This window comes from Mobula birostris, chromosome 1 (assembly GCF_030028105.1).
Source record: "Mobula birostris isolate sMobBir1 chromosome 1, sMobBir1.hap1, whole genome shotgun sequence".
In the NCBI taxonomy this organism is placed as follows: Eukaryota; Metazoa; Chordata; class Chondrichthyes; order Myliobatiformes; family Myliobatidae; genus Mobula; species Mobula birostris.
This window is the reverse complement of record NC_092370.1, coordinates 43418059-43439639: the sequence shown is the minus strand read 5'-3', so window position 1 is coordinate 43439639 and position 21581 is coordinate 43418059.

The following is a 21581-nucleotide window of genomic DNA, read 5'->3' as shown; positions in this document are numbered from 1 at the left end:
TGCCACTCCACTAATGGGCTGGATGACAAAATTTGCACAGAAGTATCTTCAGCTGTGTGTTAAGATTCCCAAACCAAAGATAGGTGGAGGGACAGGTAATATTGAGGAAGCAATGAGTCTGTAGAAGGACTTGGGCAGATTAGGAGAATGGGCAAAGAAGTGGCAGATAGAATATAGTGTAGGAAGGTGTATGGTCATGCACTTTGGTAGAAGGAACAAAGGTGTAGGCTATTTGCTAAATGGGGACAAAATTCAAAAGTAAGAGGTGCAAAGGGACTACAGAGTCCTTGTGCAGTATTCACTAAAGATTAACTTTCAGGTTGACCCAGTAGCAAGGGAGGCAAACACAATGTTAGCATTCATTTCGAGAGGACGAGAATGCAAAAGCAAGGAAGTAATGCTGAAGCTTTATAAGGCTTTGGTCAGACCACATTTGAAATATAGTGAGCAGTTTTGGGCCCCATTAGTAAGAAAGGATGTGCTGGCATTGGTGAGGGTCCAGAGGAGGTTTACGGGAATGATCCTGGGAATGAAAGGGTTACTATATGAGGAGCTTTAGGTGGCCCTGGGCTTGCGCTCGCTGGAGTTTAGAAGAATGTGGGAGGGATCTCATTGAAACCTACTGAATATTGAAGGGCCTGCATAGAGTGGATGTGGAGAAGATGTTTCAAATAGCAGGAGAGTCTAGGACCAGAGGATAGAAGGGCATTCCTTTAGAACAGAGATGAGGAGAAATTTCTTTAGCCAGAGGGTGGTGAATCTGTGGAATTCATTGTCACAGATAGCTATGGAGGCAAATTCATTGGAAGGATGAATTCATTGAAGCAGGGGTTGATAGTTCTTGATTAATAAGGGCATCAAATGTTATGGGGAGTAGACAGGAGAATGGAGCAGAGTAGGAAAATAAAACAGCCATGATGTAATGGTGGAGCAGACTCAATGACCAATTAGCTTGACTCTGCTCCTACGTCTTATAACTAATATGTACCTTCATCCTGCAACAGTGCATCCTGCCAGATTTAGTCACCTAAAGGTTTTCAGTTTGTAGACATGGAAAAGACATTTAAAACATGGCCATGACACCAACAAAGGATCCAGAAATAACACTCAAATGTGCCATAAAGCAAAGAAATCTAATGGAGCAAGTTGTGGGGATTCGGAAGAATGATATTCAGGTGTCTTGGGCCATCTGGTATCAACACAGGTCCACAGAATGAGAAGATTTATTTTGAACACTCCAGACACCACATAAGTTTTAAGGCATAGCCTAGAGATTGAGTGTCATCTTTAGATGAGGAGGAGGAGGACAGGAAAAAGTGCGAATCCTCCTCTGATGAGAGTGGGTGCTGTATTTTGTCACGCATCCTGCGGGACGAGTGAAGATCCTGTGCAAAATTTTAAAACTGAATTGGAACAAAGTAAGAACTTTAAAAGTTATCATTAAACATGTGGTTAAATTTCACTCGTTAATGACTTTGTGCATGTGGATGCAATATCTGAATGAGTTAGGAGTTAAAAGGACTTTGCAAACATAATGCAGAAAGATTCAGCTCTTCCAATATTGACACCCCACTACTACACACTATCCCATCCCACCTCCACCACATCACTCCAACCTCAGCCCCCACTTTCTCAACTGATCCAGAAGTTAATGTTCAATTATCCTTCCATGTCTTCTGATTATGGATCTTACATTATTCTCATTCTGATGCTGCATGGGTTTTGTGACATTTCCCTCCCCTCTTTTACTTAGTTCTTTCTGTCCTTTTCCTATCCTTTCTCAGTATCTCTGACTGTAATACATGTTTTTCAATGATGAACTTAATTTCTATTTTTAACCTCGTCCCCATCACAAAAATCTGCACCATTATTATCAGCTACACAATTAAGGAATGTGCAGTTAAAACACTTTATACAAATATTTTCCTTCATTATGAAAGTATATAACACTCAATCAAAAAATTTTAGATCACAAGAAAAATAAACAATGAGCTCTTATGATTAATAGTTGGCCTCAACCTTGCTTAAGGATTCAAGATTGTTTACTGTTATTTCCAATAAATAGTGTAAAGGAGAATGAAATAATTGTTACTCCAGATCCAATGCAGCCCAAAAAGCCCCAAATGTGATAAAGAACACTTTAATTTAAAAAAACACAATAAATATAAATATAAGATGGTTTATGTATATTGATTGTTTGTACATAAAGTGACGCTAGACACAGGAGTGTCTGTACATAAGGTGACTCTGACAGGAAATGATAAAGTAGTGATGGTGGGGGCGTTTTGTTGGGGTGGGTTAGTGGGTAGAGATGTTGATTAGCCTTACTGCTTGGGGAAAACTGAGTGAGTATCCAAGCAATTCCCAGACCCCTGCTGTTTCCAATAAACACAGACAGCCAATATTACCAATCCATCGAGTTCTGATCCTACCAACACCAACACTCATCGCCACCCTGAATCTCCAGGCCCATTCCTCCCTATCCTCCCTGATCATCACACTACCAGCACCCCTCCGCCAACCTATGATCCGCAATCTACCGAAATCCCTCAATGGGAAAAGACCTCCTCCAGCTAAGGGGCAATAATACACAATATCCTTGGCCCTGTGCTCAATGGGGTTCCATTGCTGGAGGCCTCATTCAGATAAGGTGATGCCCCTCCCATGAATTCTCACAAATGCACCCCCATCCAAATTTAATCATCCACAAAGCACCTGAGTTTCACTCAGTCTTCTCAACCATCATGTGAGGTTCAGTAGTGATGACTAGAGCAGTTTTTCAGGTGCTGCTGACTTTCTAGACTGACATATTTAAGGAATGTGGCAAATAAGTCCACCCTATATTAAACCAGATCAGTCGCAATTGCTTGCCTTGAGTCTTGCTCAATGTGTGCTGTATTGCCCCTTTACTGAACATAGAACATAGAATAGTACAGCACATTGCAGGCCAAGGATTCAGGTAAACTTTCATTTCTTCATTCATCAGGTGCATGATCAAAATGCAGTATAAATGCAATTAAAGGCAGAAATTTGATTACATACGCAGCATCAGCATTATGTGTCTGCTCTGAGATCTAGCACAGACTCAAAGATTGAATGGTTTCCTTCAATGCTATAAGGGAATACAAAAGTAGAACTTCAATGAAAAGTAAGACATAAAGGAAAATCTTGGGTTTATTGTGACTTGCATGAGTTGCAAGTGTTTCCTTCCAGGTCTTTGGTGCATCTGACAAACTAATGTACAGAGAAGCTGAGACATCCACATAGCACATAATGGCCTGCAGGTTTCATCATTTCCATTCTACTGGTCACTCATGCAGAAGAACTTCTCAATGCTTGTGACATTTACATTGTATTACTTAAAGAGTTACGTAAGAAAAGTTAAGACCCCATTCTGCATTTGAGCACCCACTTGCGTACATCTCACAAATAACTTACCTGGTTTTCCCTTTGGATCCCACCCCACCATTCTCTGCAAGTGTGAGGCTGTCTGTTCAGGTAGGAAGATTAGAAAATCAGACCAGTGTTCAAATGGAGAGGGAGTACAGGCTGCACCTGTACATTCGGATCTGGTGTTTTTGTACGTGTTACAGTGAAAGCTGGCATACAGGCAGAGCTAGTAATTAGGAAGCTATACGGATTTTTGCCCTTCATTGCACAGGAAGTGGAGTGAAGGTGGGGAAGGTGGCGGATACTCAGAGCATGGGTCATAAACCTGAAATGTTACCCTGCTTTCCTCTCCACAGTTTCTCCCTGGCCTGCAGGATAAACTCACATTTTGTTTCCTGTGTCTTAAGGAAATAAAAAAAACTCTGGGATAAAATCAAGTCAGGGAAAAAGAATGCCAAAGCATTCACCCTTCTTTAATAAAAAAAAAATTGATTTCCTATTACTGCTGCAAGCTGCTTTACACTCAAGGAATGTATACACAATCAAACAGCTTAGCATGGAGCAGAGAGAACAAATTTAAAATCAAAATACAGGAAAAACATATGAATGAAAATATCAATACTTATGTCTTATTGCTCTTATCAGGATTAAATATTCATGACTAGAAATTGGATTTTTCTTATTTCAGTGTGCTAAAACATGGTTGCATGTGGTGTTAATACTACCGTATATTATGTACTCTCCAAAAATAATGAGTGTTTGAAGCAGCATGAGGGTTATTTACATCTTGAAAGAAGAGCTAAAATGGATCTACCTGCTTCCAAAGAGGACTTCACTCAATATCCTGCAATTCCTAACACTTTTGTACACAGTGCCCAGAGAAAGGCATCAGCCCTGAAGGCACAATTGGCATGACATCTCAACTCATTTAACATGCTCACTTTGACTGCCAGAAAGAAAACAGTTTATTGAGGAGAGGGAGACAGCTTCAACATCAATCTAAGGGTCATCAAGTCTTGGTCCAGGGATTCAAGTGATCTGTCAGTGCTGTCATAAAAAGAGCCTGGCTGGAGATGGTGTGAGTAGTTTCCTTCAGTAGGATTCCTATACAATGCAGAAAGTTGGAAAAATATTAACTTCCCATTATTGATTTGCAGACCACTGACTGTATCTGCAGAATTCATATCCTCACTGGAAAATTCATTTATTAAGATGTCTCCTTTCATTAAGGAAGATGCCTCTCATCAAGAAATACAGAGTTTGCAGCAGTAGATTTAAGTAAATGGGATAAGGATTCATTTACTCATTGGTACTTTACAATCAGAGCAGGTGGACCTATAAAACAGGATGTTAGGGTGTTTGTGCATTACTTTGTCTTTCCTTTTTTTTGTTGTTAGAGAATACAGTAGTAAGAGGATCAATTGATGTTTATTAGAATCATTATTAGGTTAACAGACTACTTAAGAGAAGCACATTGGTCTCATAGCTTCATGCCGACCAGCCCTCTCTCATCTGTTCATTCAGGAGATAGGCCTGTGAACAGGGAATCCCTCTGGGAGCAGCCTCCTTTCTTTTGCTGATCTTTAGGGTTCTCCCTCATGGATCTCATCCTCTAGTTCTCCTTGTTGATCTTTCTTTGGCAGCAATTGCTGTTTATGGATTGCAGATTTGCTCTGAGTGAAGGCTCTCCATATGGTTGTTGTACACATCGGAGTGCCCTTGCACTTAAACAGTCCAATAGCAACCACTGGCATCAGCATGTACCGTGCTCTGCTGTTATGGTTGGAGAGTGCATTTGTGCATGTCATCTTTGAGGTACAAGGTAATCCTACACTACTACATCCACCCTTTTGGTCAGTTCTAACCATTGAAAATATCCGACAGTATGGAATCAAATGTGCATCATGGAATTACTAGATTCATTGTGAGGAAATTCTGGTCATCCATAACAAGCATTACAGTAGGTAGTGGAATATTGTTCAACCAGTGGGCACATTAATGCAACCAACAGCTACCTGCACTCACGGGAAGCCAGCACTATTTTCAGATCCCAGTGTTTGATGCATCATTTGTTCCTCACTAAAATCAAAGCAGGTGACATTATTTCATCCTGAATATAGTGCCTGGTGCCCTCTCTGACGAAGTGGTAAGTGATAAATTGTGAGATAAGGCAAAAAGATCACAGTGATCTTTGCCCGTGATACCATGAGCTTGTGAATCTTTTGTCTTTATGAGAAGCCCAGGGAGGATATGATGTCTCTGGTCTCCCTTGGAGTTAGCTGTCCATTGATGGTTATGTCTTTGTTTCCTTTCCTGAGGTCCAGACCCATATGGTCATAATGAGGCCGCTATTAACTGAGTATCACTGACAGTATCACTACAGGGAGTGTTCTCTCCAACGTGAACCATAAATATCTCTATGGTTATATTTTGGAAAACACACTCTCCGTCAGATTTAACTCTTTCTTCATAACTTGGAATGCATTTGAGCAGTCTGCAAGTCACTCCTGAAGGTGTCCAGTCAGATCTCCTGATGTCAGCATAGTGCCTCTTCAAAAATGAAAAGTTATCACAATGTGCTTCTGTTCTACTTTTAGACTAACAAGAATTTTCTTTGGCAGTTGTCATTTATAGCTTTGAGCAATTGTTTATGTTGGCAGTGCAGAACTGGGCGTCTGGTAGCATGAAGGTTAGCGCAGTGTTTTACAATGTTTGGGATTAGGGTTTAATTCCTGCAGCTGTCTGCAAGGAGTATGTATGTTCTCCCCATGACTGCATGGTGCCCTGATTTCACCTTACGTCCCAAAGACATACAGTTTAAGGTTAGTAGGTTGTGGGCAAGCTATGGTGGTGGTGGAAACATGTCAACGCTTGTAGGCCACCCTCACCACATCCTCGGACTGTGTTGGATGTTAAACTTCATTTCACTGTACATTTCGATGCACATGTGACAAACAATACTAATCTTTGATTTTTAATGCAACAAGGATGCAGCAAATGCCCAGAAAATCTCAGATGTACTAACACGATTGGTACATGTTCTACCTGAAAATATTTGCCAGTGCAGTCCACTGTGGAATTAGCACCCGAAGCTGCACACTGCATATTGCACGTTTCAAATTTTAGGCTCCCATTCCATCCACATCATCTCACTACAACCATACCCCCACAACCACCCCCCCCACCACTCTTTTCCCATGATTTTAAATTTATCCATTGCTATTCAACTTGAATTGATTCTCAACTAGAATATTCTCGCAACCAAGGTATTGAAATTTAATAAAATATACCGTAATCTCAATTCTTTGATGCATTTGTGAATTATTCATCCTCCAGCATTATTACCTATCAATGTTGCTCTGACATACATTCAACAGCAGATTGGTAGAGAAACAGATAGAAAAGAATAAAATAGATTGAAAGGTAAAAATTATACCTTCTGCAAATATACTTTTCCTCTTGAATCCTGTCAGTTGCAGCTAGTATTTAACCTTGAACATCTTTGATACCTTGACATGCTTATATTTTTATTATGCAAGTAAATCTAGCTGGAATAACTTTCACATTTCTTTTTATGTGTTGTAGGAGATGAGTACTTGTTAAAAGCCTGCTGTTGACAGCAAGGAAGGAACAGGTGGAGGACTGATGAGTACATTTGTTTGGATGAAGATTTTTGCAGCATTTCCATACCAGTAATCAGTGAGTTATTCTCATGTCCAGTTTTGCCTTATTACCCAGAATGCCTTTGACTGATTGGTTATTTTTGGTTTCTCTGAAGATACACGAAAATTTAGAGCTAAATAAACACACAGAGTAAGAACAAAGTCAAGCAGGTGCTGAAACACAAATTCATATAGGAATGAGCAGAGCACTGGCAGCAGAAATGTGATTGAAAGGAGCAATGATTGAAAAATAGACAATGAGAAAGATTGATACAGGATGAAAGTGGGAACAATGGAGAATGAAAACACTAAGCTGTAGAAACTGGATCTTGTTGCCCCCATCAAAGAGTGTCTGAAAGACATCTGACCTGCTTACTTAAAATGGGTGTCATGTTCCTCACGTATAAAGATGAACGGATGCCATCTGTTTTAGGTCCTCTTTGGGATATTGGACATTATCCAGATTCCTCAGCAGCCTGCACTGAATAGAATGATTTTCAAAAATAAATGTGTATCGGCCAGCAGTGGCAATAAAACCCCCCTCCACTTCAAACAACCAACCTCTTATCCCCTCTCTCCACCGTTCTTCAGTCTCTCATTCTGGCACTTACTGTATGCTCTCTTTACTGAGGATAAGCTATAAGATAAAATGGGAAAATTTGCCATAAACACTCATCAGATTCAGGAAATGGCAGTGATGCTTCACTATCAGATGACCTCAATGCCTTCTATGAACGATTTGAAGGGGAGGACACAGCTTCAGCTGTGAAGATCACTGCTGCACCTGATGACCCTGTGATCTCTGTCTCAGAGGCCGATGTTAGACTGTCTCTAAAGAGAGTGAACACTCGCAAGGCAGAAGGTCCCGATGGAGTACCTGGTAAGGCTCTGAAAACCTGTGCCAACCAACTAGCGGGCATATTCAAGGACATTTTCAACCTCTCACTGCTACGGGCAGAAGTTCCCACTTGCTTCAAAAAGGCAACAATTATACCAGCACCAAAGAAGAATAATGTGGGCAGCCTTAACTATCGCCCAGTAGCACTCACATCAACAGTGATGAAATGCTTTGGTTATGACAAGACTGAACTTCTGCCTCAGCAAGGACCTGGACTCATTGCATCACATCCTCTTTGCTGACGATCGACACTGGCGCACCTCAGGGGTGCGTGCTTAGCCTACCGCTCTACTCTCTGTATACACATGACTGTGTGCCTAGGCATAGCTCAAATACCATCTACAAATTTTCTGATGATACAACCATTGTTGGTAGAATCTCAGGTGGTGACAAGAGGGTGTACAGGAGTGAGATATGCCAACTAGTGGAGTGGTGCCACAGCAACAACCTGGCACTCAACGTCAGCAAGACGAAAGAGCTGATTGAGGACTTCAGAAAGGGTAAGACAAAGGAATACATACCAATCCTCATAGAGGGATCAGAAGTGGAGAGAATAAGCAGCTTCAAGTTCCTGGGTGTCAAGAACTCTGAGGATCTAACCTGGTCCCAACACGTTGATGTAGTCCTAAAGAAGGCAAGACAGCGGCTATACTTTATTAGGAGTTTGAAGCGATTTGGCATGTCAACAAATACACTCAAAAACTTCTATAGTTGTACCGTGGAGAGCATCCTGACAGGCTGCATCACTGTCTGGTATGGAGGGGCTACTGCACAGGACCGAAAGAAGCTGCAGAAGGTTGTTAATCTAGTCAGCTCCATCTTGGGTACTAGCCTACAAAGTACCCAGGACATCTTTAGGGAGCAGCGTCCATTATTAAGGACCTCCAGCAACAAGGGCATGCCCTTCTCTCACTGTTACATGAAGTAGGAGACGCAGAAGCCTGAAGACACACACACAGCGATTCAGGAGCAGCTTCTTCCCTTCTGCCATCCAATTCCTGAATGGACTTTGAAGCTTTGGACACTACCTCACTTTTTTTAATACACAGTATTTCTGTTTTTGCACATTTTTTAATATTCTATCAATGTACATAATTGATTTACTTGTTTATTGATCATTATGTTTTATTTTATTTATTATTTTTTCTCCCTCTCTGCTAGATTATGTGTTGCATTGAACTGCTGCTGCTAAGTTAACAAATTTCACCTCACATGCCGGTGATAATAAACCTGATTCTGATTCTGATGAGACTCATAGCCATCACAGAGTCATGGAGTCAGAGAGAGGTACAGCCTGAAACCCAACCCTTTGGCCCAATATTGTGCACCAACCTGAGCAGACCAGTATACACCAATTCTACATTGATTCGATATTTATTCACTCTCATCAACTCTTCCAGATTCTACTCCTCTCATGTACAATAGCCAATTAGCCTACCAAACTGCATGACTTTCCATTGTGGAGGGAAACCAAACAGCAGGAGAAAATTCATATAGTTACAGGGAGAAAATGCAAACTCAACATGGACATTATCCACAATTGGAATCAAACCTAGGTTCCTGGCAGCTATCTAGCAAACACCACTTTATCCTTATTATAATCTGTTGGTCAGATAAAATATTGGGCTAACTGGGATTCATCACAAGAAAAGGATATCACTGTAAATAGATTTAAACTACATTAAATGCTCCACGTGATTAAAATTGAGGGGTAAGAGTTCACAGCGAAAAATGTGCATTTTTAAAAAATGTTGAAATTGAAACCACATCCATCACTCGTGCTGGCAGCTCATTGCACCTTCTCACCACCCTCTGAGTGAAGAAGTTGCAGCTAATGTTCCCATTAAACACTTCACCTTTCACCCTTAACCCATGACCTCTAGCTAGAGTCTCACCCAACCTCAGTGGAAAAAGCCTGCTTGCATTTACCCTATCTATACTCCTCATAACTTTGTAGACCTCTATCAAATCTCCCCTCTACCTTCAAAGCTCTGGAGAATAAAGTCCAAACCTATTCAACCTTTCCCTATAACTCAGGTCCTCAAGACCAGGTAACATCCTTGTAGATCTTCTCTGCACTCTTTGAATCTTATTTATATCTTTACTGTCAGTAGGTGACCAAAACTAGACACAATTCTCCAAATTAGGTCTCACCAAAATCTTATACAATATCAAAATAACATCTCAACTCCTGCACTCAATGCATTGATTTATGAAGGACAATGTGCCAAAAACTTTCTTTATGACCCTATGTACCCGTGATGCCGCTTTCAAGGAATTATGTATCCATATTCCCAGATCCCTTTGTTCTGCTTCACTCCTCAGTGCCCAGCTACTTAATATGTAAGACCTCCCAAAGTGCAACACCTCACATTTGACTGCATTAAATTCCATCTGCCAATTTTCAGCCCATTTTTCCATTTAGTCCAGGTTTTACTGTAAGCTTTGATAGTCTTCTTGCTGTTCGTTACAACACCAGCCTTGCTGTCACCTGCAAATTTGTTGATCCAATCTACCACATTACCATCCAGATCGCTGATATGGATGACGAACAACAATGGGTCCAGCACCGATCCATGTGGCACTCCACTAGTCACAGGTCTCCAGTCAGAGAGGCAACCATCTACAACCACTCTCTGGCTTCTCCCACAAAGCCAATATCTAATTTAATTTACTACCTCACCCTGGGTGCCGAGCAACCAAACCTTCTTGACCAGCCACCTATGCAGGATCTTGTCAAAGAACATACTTAACATCCATGTAGACAGCAGACATTACCTTGCCTTCATCAAATTTCCTGGTAACTTCCTCAAAAAGACTGGTTAGACACAACTTACCATGCACAAAGCCATGATGACTATCCCTAGTCTATCCAAATACTTAGATATCCAGTCTCTTAGAATATCTTCCAGTAACTATTTCAACTGATGTCAGGCTCAACGGCCTATAATTTCATTGCCTTTCTTAAACATCAGAACAAGATTAGCTATCCTCCAAGCTTCTGGCACACCCCCGTATCTAAGGATATTTTCAATATCTCTGCTAGGGCCCCTGAAATATAGGTACTAGCCTCCCACAGGGTTCAAGGGAAGAACACTTTGTCAGGCCCTGGGGATTTATCCAGCATTGTTTGTCTTAAGACAGCAAACACTACATCTCTGTAACCTGTATAGTGTCATGTCCTCACTGCTGCTTTGCTGCACTTCTATAGACACTGTATCCATCTCCTGAATAAATACAAAAGATCCAGGCATCGATTACCAGTCTGATATTCTCCCTTGCTATGTTTTGCTCTTAATACTGTATATATGTAGAAGCCCCTAAGACTCTCCCTTACCTGTTAGAACATCCTCATGCCTTCTTTTGGCCCTGCTGGTTTCCTCCTTAAGTGTTCTCTTGCATTTCTTATACTCTTCAAATAACACATTTGTCCCTACCTGCACCTCCTTCTCTTTCTTAACTAGGGCCTCAATATCTCTTAAAAACCAAGGTTCCCCTCTAATGTGGCAAGAACATACAAACTTTGTACTCTCAAAATTTCACTTTTGAAGGCCTCCCATTTGCCAGTTACAACTTTGGTGGAAAACAGCTTGTCCCGAACCACATTTCCCAGATCTTTTCTGATACTATCAAAATCAGCCTTTCTCCAATTTAGAATCTCAACCTGAGAACCAGACCTCCGTCCCCCATCAGAAAGGCCTCAAAGCTCTCTGTTTTATTTATCTTTAAACTAATGGCATTGTGATCACTCAATGCAAAGTGTTCTGCCACCTGCCCTGTATCATTCCCTAATCAGAGATCTAGCATTGCACTCTCTCTAATTGGAACTTCTATTTATTGATGAAGGAAACTTTCCTGAACACATTTGACAAACTCTATCCCATTCAGGCTTTTTACAGTATGGGAGTCCCAGTCAATATGTGGAAAGTAAAAATCAGCTACTATTACAATCTGCCAATATGACATCAACTGTCTCGACTTCAGCACTCCTCCCTCCAAATCCAACCCCACCCTTTCTGGATGCTCTGAACCCTCCTACCCAATATCCACAGACCCACCTGTCGAGATAGACTCACTGTTTCAACTTGTTCCTGCCCCCACTGAACTCACATCTGCATACCTTGACTCAGTTTTATCCCTAGTTCAATCTCTTCCTACCTACATCTGTGACACTTCACACACTCTGGATCTTTTCAATGATTTCTCATTCACTGGTCCCTATCATCTTAATTTCACCATGGATGTCCAGTCCCTATACACCTCCATCCCCCATCAGAAAGGCCTCAAAGCTCTCCTTTTCTTTCTGGACACCAGATACAACCAGCTCCCCTCCACCACCCTCTCCTCCATCTGGTGGAACTCATCCTCACTCTTAATAATTTATCCTTTGGCCCCTCCCACTTGCTTCAAACAAAAGGTGTTGCCATGGGCACCCACATGGGTCTCAGCTATGCCTGCCTTTTTGTCAGCTACGTGGAACAGTCTATGTTCCAAGCCTACACTGGTGACAGTCCCCCACTTTTCCTATGCTATATCAACGACTGCATTGGTGCTGCTTCCTGCACCCATGCAGAGCTTGTCGACTTCATCAACTTTGCCTCCAACTTTCACCCTGCCCTCAAATTTAGCTGGTCCATTTCAGACAGCTCCCTCCACTTTCTCAATCTCACTGTCTCTATCCCTGGAGACAGCTTATCTACTGATGTCTATTATAAACCCACAGACTCTCACAGACTGTCACGTGTGAAAACACTATCCCCTTCTCTCAATTCTTCTGTCTGCATCATATCTTCTCTCAAGCTGAGGCTTTTCATTCCAGAACAAAGGAGATGTCCTCCTTTTTCAAAGAATGGGGCTTCCTTTCCTCCACAATCAATGCAGTCCTCAACCGCATCTCTTCCATTTCACACACGTCTGCTCCCATTCCATCCTCCCACCACCCTACCAACAATAGGGTTCCTCTTGTCTTCACTTACCATCCCACCAGTCCAACACATAATTCTCTGGAACTTCTGCCATCTCCAACTGAATCCTACCACCAAGCACATCTTTCCCTCTCTGCCCCCCATTTTCTGCTTTCCGCAGAGATCACTCCCTATGCAACTCCCTTGTCCATTCGTTCCTCCCCACTGATCTCCTGCCTGACACTTATCCTTGCAAGCGAAATAAGAACAAGAACAAACAGTAGCCTAGATATAGGATGCAAGTTGAATCAAGAGTTAAAATTGGCATGTCACAAAGGTAATTCTACAGTTGTTATGGGGGATTTCAACATGGGGGTAGGCTGGTAAAAATCAGGTTGGGACTGGGCCCCAAGGAAGGGAGTTTGTGGAGTGCTTATTTAGGTACCTGAAGAGGAAAAAATTAGTTAAGACAAAAGTTGGGCCCTTGAAGATGGAAACGGGTGAGTTTATTATGGGGAACAAAGAAATGGCAGACGGGTTGAACAGGTACTTTGGATCTGTCTTCACTAGGGAAGACACAAACAATCTCCCATATGTAATAAGTGGCCAGAGGACCTAGAGTAATGGAGGAACTGAAGGAAATTCACATTAGGCAGAAAATGGTGTTGGATAGACTGATGGGACTGAAGGCTGATAAATCCCCAGGGTCTGATGGTCTGCATCCCAGGGTACTTAAGGAGGTGGCTCTAGAAATTGTGGACACATTGGTAATCATTGTCCAATGTTCTATAAATTCAGGATCAGTCCCTGTGGATTGGAGGGTAGCTAATGTTATCCCACTTTTTAAGAAAAGAGGGAGAAAGAAAACTGGGAATCATAGACCAGTTAGCCTGACATCAGTGGTGGGGAAGATGCTGGAGTCAATTTTAAAAGATGAAATAGCGGCACATTTGGATAGCAGTAACAGGATCGGTCTGAGTCAGCATGGATTTACGAAGGGGAAATCGTGCTTGACTAATCTTCTGGAACTTTTTGAGGATGTAACTATAAAAATGGACAAGGGAGAGCCGGTGGATGTAGTGTACCTAGACTTTCAGAAAGCCTTTGATAAGCTTCCACATAGGAGATTAGTGGGCAAAATTGGAGAACATGGTATTGGGGGCAGAGTACTGACATGGATATAAAATTGGTTGGCAGACAGGAAACAAAGAGCAGGGATTAATGAGTCCCTTTCAGAATGGCAGGCAGTGACTAATGGGGTACCGCAAGGCTCGGTGCTGGGACCGCAGCTATTTACAATATACATTAATGATTTAGATGAAGGGATTAAAAGTAACATTAGCAAATTTGCAGATGACACAAAACTGGGTGGCAGTGTGAAATGTGAGGAGGATGTTATGAGAATGTAGGGTGACTTGGACAGGTTGGGTGAGTGGGCAGATGCATGGCAGATGCAGTTCAATGTGGATAAATGTGAGGTTATCCACTTTGGTGGCAAGAACAGGAAGGCAGATTACTATCTGAATTGTGTCAAGTTAGGAAAAGGGGAAGTACAATGAGATCTAGGTGTTCTTGTTCATCAGTCACCGAAAGTAAGCATGCAGGTAGAGCAGGCAGTGAAGAAAGCTAATGACGTGTTGTTCTTCATAACAAGGGGAGTTGAGTATAGGAGCAAAGAGGTCTTTTGCAGTTGTACAGGGCCCTGGTGAGACCAAACCTGGAGTATTGTGTGTAGTTTTGGTCTCCAAATTTGAGGACATTTTTGCTATTGAGGGAGTGCAGCATAGGTTCACAAGGTTAATTCCCGGGGTGGCCGGACTGTCATATGTTGAAAGATTGAAGCGACTGGGCTTGTATGCACTGGAATTTAAAAGGATGAGAGGGGATCTGTTTGAAACATATAAGGTTATTAAGGGATTGGACACACTAGAGGCAGGAAATATGTTCCCAATGTTAGGGGAGTCCAGAACCAGAGGCCACAGTTTGAGAATAAGGGGTAGGCCATTTAGAACGGAGTTGAGGAAAAACTTTTTTTACCCAGAGAGTTGTGGATCTGTGGAATGCTCTGCCTCAGAAGGCAGTGGAGGCCAATTCTCTGGATGCTTTCAAGAAAGAGTTAGATAGAGCTCTTAAAGAAAGTGGAGTTAAGGGACATGGGGAGAAGGCAGGAACAGGGTACTGATTGTGGATGATCAGCCATGATCACAGTGAATGGTGGTGCTGGCTCGAAGGGCTGAACGGCCTACTTCTGCACCTATTGTCTATTGTCTATAAGTGCTACATCTGCCCCACACCTCCTTCCTAACTAGCATTCAGGGCCCCAAACAGTCCTTCCAAGTGAGGCGACATTTCTCCTGTGAGCCTGTTGGGGTTATACACTGTGTCTGGTGCTCCCAGTATGAGCTCCTGTATATCAGTGAGACCTGACGTAGACTGGGAGACTGCTTCGCCAAGCACCTACGCTCTGTCTTCCAGAAGAAGCATGATCTCCCAGTGGCCACCCATTTTAATTCCACTTCCCATTCCCATTTTTGATATGTCCATCCATGGCCTCCTCTACTGTCGCGACGAGGCCACAGTCATGTTGGAGGAGCTACACCTTATATTCTGTCAGGGTAGCCTCCAACCTGATAGCATTGATATTGATTTCTCGAACTTCCAGTAATGCACACCCTCTCCTTCTTCATTATTTCCCATCCCCTTCTCCCTCTCTCACTTTATCCCCTGGCCTACCCAGCACCTCCCTCTGGTGCTCCTCCTGCTTTTTCTTTCTTCCACGGCCTTCTGTCCTCTCTTGTCAGACTCTCCCTTCTCCAGCCCTGTATTTTTTAACCAGTCAACTTCCCAGCTTTTTACTTCATTCCCCACCTCCCCGCTCTTCCCGGTTTCACCTATCACCTTGTGTTTCTCTCTCCCCTCCCCCGTCTTTTAAATCTACTCCTCATCTTTTTTTCTCTAGTCCTGCTAAAGGGTTTCAGCCTGAAATGTTGACTCTACCCTTTCCCATAGACGCTGCCTGGCCTGCAGAGTTCCTCCAGAATTTTATGTGAGTTGCTTGGATTTCCAGCAACTGCAGATTTTCTCTTGTTTACTATCACAGCCTTATGTTTCTTGCAGCAGTCTGTGATCTCGCTCAAACTTTGTTCCTATAAATCCTGTGGTCTGTTGGATGGTTTATAAACACAAAATAATCTGCAGATGCTGGGGTCAAAGCAACACTCACAACACGCTAGAGGAACTCAGCAGGTCGGGCAGCATCCGTGGAAACGATGAGTCGACATTTCAGGCCGGAACCCTTCGTCAGGACTGAAGAGGGAAGGGACAGAGGCCCTATAAAGAAGGTGGGGGTAGGGTGGGAAGGAGAAGGCTGGTAGGTTCCAGGTGAAAAACCAGTAAGGGGAAAGATAAAGAGGTGGGGGAGGGGAAGCCGGGAGGTGATAGGCAGGAAAGGTGAAGAAGGAATAGGGGAAAACACAATGCGTAGTAGAAGGAGGCGGAACCATGAGGGAGGTGATAGGCAGCTGGGGGAGGGGCAGAGTGAAATAGGGATAGAGGAAGGGAGGGGGAGGGAACTACCTGGAGAATTCTATGTTCATACCAAGGGCTGGAAACTACCTAGATGATATATGAGGTTTTGCTCCTCCAACCTGAGTTTAGCCTCATCATGGCAGTAGAGCAGGCCATGTATGGACATATCTGAATGGGAATGGGAAGTAGGGTTGAAATGGGTGGCAACCGGGAGATCGTGTCAGTAGCTTCCTCTCGGTTTTCACTACTGTCAGTCATGCAAGTCCCAGGTGGAGACTCAGGAATACCATCACACTCAGATGTACAAGGGTTCTTCATTACTTTTACCATAACAATTTTGTTTCACCAGTCAGGGATGTTAGCCCTGAGCTGTACCCCTGAAGCTGGAGGACTGGTGGACCACTCTTAGTCAGGCCTCTATCCTTTGACCTGTTTGGCATGGTGACCCTTCCAAGAGCGAAAGCCTAAAGCCCAGACTCCAGCCAACATAGCTTTCCAAACCATTGAGGTACACAAACCTCCAAACCCAATGACAAGGCTGTGGTCCTCTTGAGGATCTGCTGTCTCTGTACAAGCTTTTACTCACAGCTTTCCAGCTGGTCATCCACAAATAATGCTAGAGCTGCAGGATCTGGCAGAAGTTAGTGAAGTGAGGCCCTCTCTGAATATGTTGAATCAACAAATCTGATTGCTTTAGTATTGTCTTGAGGCTCCCTTTCTATGACCACTGCACACAGGTAAGGAAGGTAGATGTGATCGGCTACAGTTACTAATCAGCCTTTGTGATTCAAATCTTAAGACCCCATGGAGAAATAAAACTACTTTTATGATAACCTGCACTTCAACTGTAGTAGAGTTCCCATGCAAATACTCCTGAATCTCTTAACCCTTATCTGCAGTGAAATGCACAGTATTCTTCCCTAAAGCTTCCCCAAACTGTTGGCTAGTTTTTGCTATTAGACAGGAAAATGCCAGACTTCCTATACAGCAGTGAACACAAAAGAATGATGATGCAACTTTCTTACCTCTCATTGGATTATCCGCCTCAGGCTGGCCCACAGTAAATGAGTTAAGCCCCATATATTGCTTCGTTATTTACTGCTGTGATTATTGTGATCTTTCAGCCAGCAGAGGAATGAATTAGTCCAATCAAGTACAGTAGATTCATTAAGGATCCTTGCGGACAAGAGTAGAGATTGAAAGTGTAAACACCTGAGAAATCAGTATCATCTGGCAATCACGTAACTCAGTCTGCCATTGCTTGGTCTACAGCTGTACTGTACAACAAGTGGCTGGGCAGATGAGTAGCCATGCTGCTTGGCCAACTTTCAAGGCGAAAATCAACACCCTGAAATCTAAAGTCATGTACAAATGTAATATATGATTTGATAGACCAGCTGAACAAAGGCCTTGGGAAATCAATATGTTTGCATGGATAACCAGCACAAACTTATTGTCGTGTATAGAGTTGGAGACTAAAAAAGAACCAGCTGCAGTGCTAGCATTGCTGAAAATACTCACTGCAATTCTTTTTATATTTTCGTTTGCCTTTGTCGATGATTTTTCTGATGCATTTCAGTGATTGCATTTTGATAATATCAGCATCATTATGGGGCAAAGGAGTGGGAAAAAAATCTGGTACATTCCAATGGCCCATTCTACGGAATTGGGACTGGAAAGGTAGGGGGGAAATGCCAGAATAGGAGGATGGGGCAAGGTGAAGGAATACTAGCTAGTAGGTGATAGAAAGGTGAAGCCAGGTAGGTGGGGGAAGGGGGATGCACTAAGAAGCTGGGAGGTGATAGATAGAAAAGGTAAAAGGCTGATGAAGAAGGAATCTGATAGGAAAGAAAGTGGACCATGGGAGAAAGGGGAAGGAGGAGGGGCACCGGGGGATAGGCACGTCAAGGGAAAAGAAGGTGGGGGGATAGAGTGGGGAATTGAAGAAGAGGGAAGAGGGAGAGGAAAAGTTATCACAAGTTGGAGAAATCAATGTTCATGCCATCAGGTTGGAGGTTTCCCAGATGGAGTATGAGGTGTTCTCCTAAACTGAGAGTGGCCTCATCGCCATGGCAATAGAAGAGACCATGGACTGACATGCTGGAATGTCATTAGGGATTGGAGTTTAAATGGTTGGCCACTGTGAAATCATTCTTTTTGCTGATTGAGTGAAGTTACTGGACAAAACAATCCTGCAATTTCCGTCAGGTCTCACCAGTGTAAAGGAGGTTGCATTGGGAGCACATTAGACAACCCCAACAGATTCACACATGAAGTGTCAGTTCACCTGGAAGTACTGTTTGGACAACACACATCAAAGTTGCTGGTGAACGCAGCAGGCCAGGCAGCATCTCTAGGAGGAGGTACAGTCGACGTTTCAGGCCGAGACCCTTTGTACTGTTTGGAGCTCTGAATGGAGGTGAATGGGCAGATGTAGCACTTCCACTTGCAGGGATGTGCCATTTGAGAGATCGATAGGAGGGACGAATAGACAAGAGAATCGTGGAGGGAATGATCACTGTGGAATATGGAGAGTTAGGGGAGGCAAAGATGTGTTTGGTGGTAGGATCTCATTGAAGATGGCAGGTACCTGCCAGCTTATACTTCTTCCCCTCCCTCACCTTCATTTTCTGGCTTTACCCCTTCCTTCCCAGTCCTGATGAAGGGTCTTAGCCCGAAACATTGACCGTGCATATAGAAACATATAGAAACATAGAAAATAGGTGCAGGAGTAGGCCATTCGGCCCTTCAAGCCTGCACCGCCATTTATTATGATCATGGCTGATCATCCAACTCAGAACCCCGCCCCAGCCTTCCCTCCATACTCACTTCTCCATAGATGCTGTCCAACCTGTTGAGCTCCTCCAGCATTGTGTTGTTCCATGATAGTGATTACTTTTCACACATTTGTTATGACTCAGATAATCCATGCAACATCTCCATCTCCTTAACAAAGGGCCACAGTAACTAGGGTGCAGTGAGTTAACATATCAGTCTGTCATGGGTCAGGATTCAAGAACTTTCCACAAATCAGGAAATAATAAAGGATATACAGAAGGAGTTTGTTGCAACATACATTGTTCCATCTCTCATCACCCTCTCCAATTAATCCAATGGCAATTCTCATGAAATTCTCAAGGTTTAAATCATTGATATAAAGTGTTTTAGTTGCAAACAAACAATAGATTCAAAGGCAACTAAATAACTGTACTAACAAACCAATTTATTGCCTTCTTTTTTAGGGTTACCAAAATTACTATGATGACACATGATTACAGAGGCCCTGTTGCAGTTCTATGGACTACAGATACCCACTTGGATGATTATGACGAGAGCTTGCCTTGGAAATTCCAGTATATGACCATGATACCTTACAATGAAAGACTGTAATGTGGCCACAGAGAAGAGATGAGAGCATTGCCCGAGAGATGTTTATGGGAGGAGAAAGGCTGACCTCCTGAGAGGAGACAGCGTTTACACACTCCACAATACGATGTAACTATCCTGGGATTTGAGACAAATAGACTGTGTATTAATTGTGACAAGATTTTTAAATATGGCTCTGAGTAGGAACAAGCTAATCCAAACTTGGTTTAGGAAGAGTGATCAGGTGAAAATTGTAGGGATAAATTCATTAAATAATTAGTGAGGTCATGAGTGGGAATTCAGCACCTGCCAAAACCATCAAAGACATAATCAGCCACTACAGAGCCTCACTAATGCGCTGGCTGGCACGTTTCAGAAATGTTTCTGATCATAGGTTTGCATGAATGTGTGAGTGTGTACAACATGCACTTGTCCCTCTATGTTTGCTTGTGTGTCTCTCTGTCTGATTTGTTTTTCTTCATTCGTTTTTCAAAATTTTGGCAAAACTGGCAAGACTATTACTATTATCATTATTATTATTATCCAGCCAAGTTACCCTCGGGCAGGTGGCAGGGAGTCACGTGCTGCTGGAGAGAGTTCCAGGAGTTTCCCCCCAGTGGTGATAAAGGAATGACATATACTGGCAAGTCAAGATGGTGTGTGACATGTAGGGAAACCTGCAGAGATGAATATTCTCATGAAGATGAAGCCCTTGCCCTTGTTGCTGGTCAAGCTCATTAGTTTAGAAGATACTGTGGAAGAAGCCTAAGTGAATTATTTAAGCAAGAACCATTTTTCTTGTTTTGTTTTCCCCCTGTCCACCATTAAAAAAGCAGCTTATGCAATCCTAGCACTGACTGGTTTAGTGAGCAGGAACACTAGTGTGAAGTCACGATGACGAGCCTTTTCTGCTGCAGGAAAATCAAGGAGAGTCTACCAGAAACCACACAAAAAAGCCCCTTTTCACCACAATCATGAACCAATTGCAAAACTTTCTTCAGCACAACAGCTTGAATACCTGGTGTTTAACTATTTTATGATCCGTGATTTTACATTTTATAACACTTTTGCAGTGGTGGTTGGCATCCATCTGTCTTGAGGGAGAACGGGTGATGATGATCATCATCACAAGCCTGGGCAGAAGGTATGAAGATCCTGAGATGCCCAGTCATCAAGATCCCCCTCTCGGCCTCACCAGGGTAGTGCAAAGGAAAACCTATGAAGCAACACTCTTGGCACCAGTTTGGCTGCAGGAGCTGCCAGAAGGATGTTCAATGATGTCCAGCTGCTTTAGGGACTCCAGTCTGGGTTTACTCTTGTAGCTTCTGTCTCTCCCGAGGCTTCCCACAAGACAGTGGGGCTATTTACCCATAGGTGGGGATCTGGTTCACAAGCACCAGAGCATGTCCACAAACCGGAGGACCTGCGTGCTATATGTGCAGGGGCCGGACCTCCTCCCTGTCCTCTGTAGTTCAGCCTGAGTCCGAAAGGAGTTCAGTTTGTGTGTGTCACCAGCAAGGAGGCATTCCGAGGCTTACTATTGGAGAGGCTATGTACTGGCAGGGAGAGACTTGAACATTCAGCTCTCCTTTTCACAAGACTGCTAGCCAGCGGTGGAAGCTGAAAATGAGAGGAACAGGCACTACCCACTACGCTACCACACTAGATGCTTCAGAACAGCCATTTTGACAGCATAACCCTTTTAAATTCACATTAAGTTAAGTGCAGAGGCCTTCATGCTAGTTAGTGCTCTTGATAGGATTGCATTATTTGAGCCTAGTGCTGAAATTACTTTGATAACTTGCTCCATTTCCAAATCACATCTTACAAAAC